The following is a 904-nucleotide window of genomic DNA, read 5'->3' on the forward strand; positions in this document are numbered from 1 at the left end:
TTTAGCCTATTCATCCTACGCGATAATGACCAAACCTTAAAGTAATTACTACTGAAACAATTCATCACATGAGGGGAAATGTGAATTTCCTAAGGTCAAAACTTGAAAATTGAAAGCGAAAATCAATGAAAATCAATTTGTTTGATATATATATCGGTTGTGTAAAACGATTGTAACAAAAACAGGAAAATTAAATTTTGGTGGTTTAAAAATAAACTTTTGCAACGTTGCTAACTATGTTGCTTTCAGAATATTTTCAAATAGGATCTTACATGAGTGTTCATTTCATATGAGATTTTATGAAAGGAGTCTAAGAAGTTTTTATTTTGCTAGCCTTGGCGAGCAAAAATAAAAACTTCGAGACGAGTGATAATAAGAGACTCTTTCATACGTGGATATGAAGGATAGGGATATTCTACCCGAGGGTCACAAAATGTTGTAAAACCCGAGGCTTGCCGAGGGTTTTACAACATTTTTTTATCCCGAGAAAGAAATTGTTAAAATTGTGCCGAGAAAATAGTAATTGTGTTGACGCTGTGACGTCACGAGGCTTTTATTGCATGGATAGCCATGCAATACAGCTTCATGCGACATGGGTGTATTGCCCTAGACCAGCCAGTATTGCACGTGTAGGTATGAGAGAATTAGGGTTCTACCATTTTTCAATCTTTCGCGAATCTAATTTTCGTAATTATACCAATGCCCAGTCCCGCAAAATCGCGAATATAACATCCCAGCAAAAATACCCGACTTTCTATGTTTCATCTAGAAGGTAGAATTCAGAATGAATCAAGCTGCAAAAGATTGGAATATTAACTCAATGTTTTGCATATTTATCAACACAGCATTTAAACTTCGATTAATGAGTCAAACACGTCAAACTCTCTGATGAAAAATCTAGTTA

Source organism: Argopecten irradians, chromosome 2 (genome assembly GCF_041381155.1).
Source record: "Argopecten irradians isolate NY chromosome 2, Ai_NY, whole genome shotgun sequence".
NCBI lineage: Eukaryota > Metazoa > Mollusca > Bivalvia > Pectinida > Pectinidae > Argopecten > Argopecten irradians.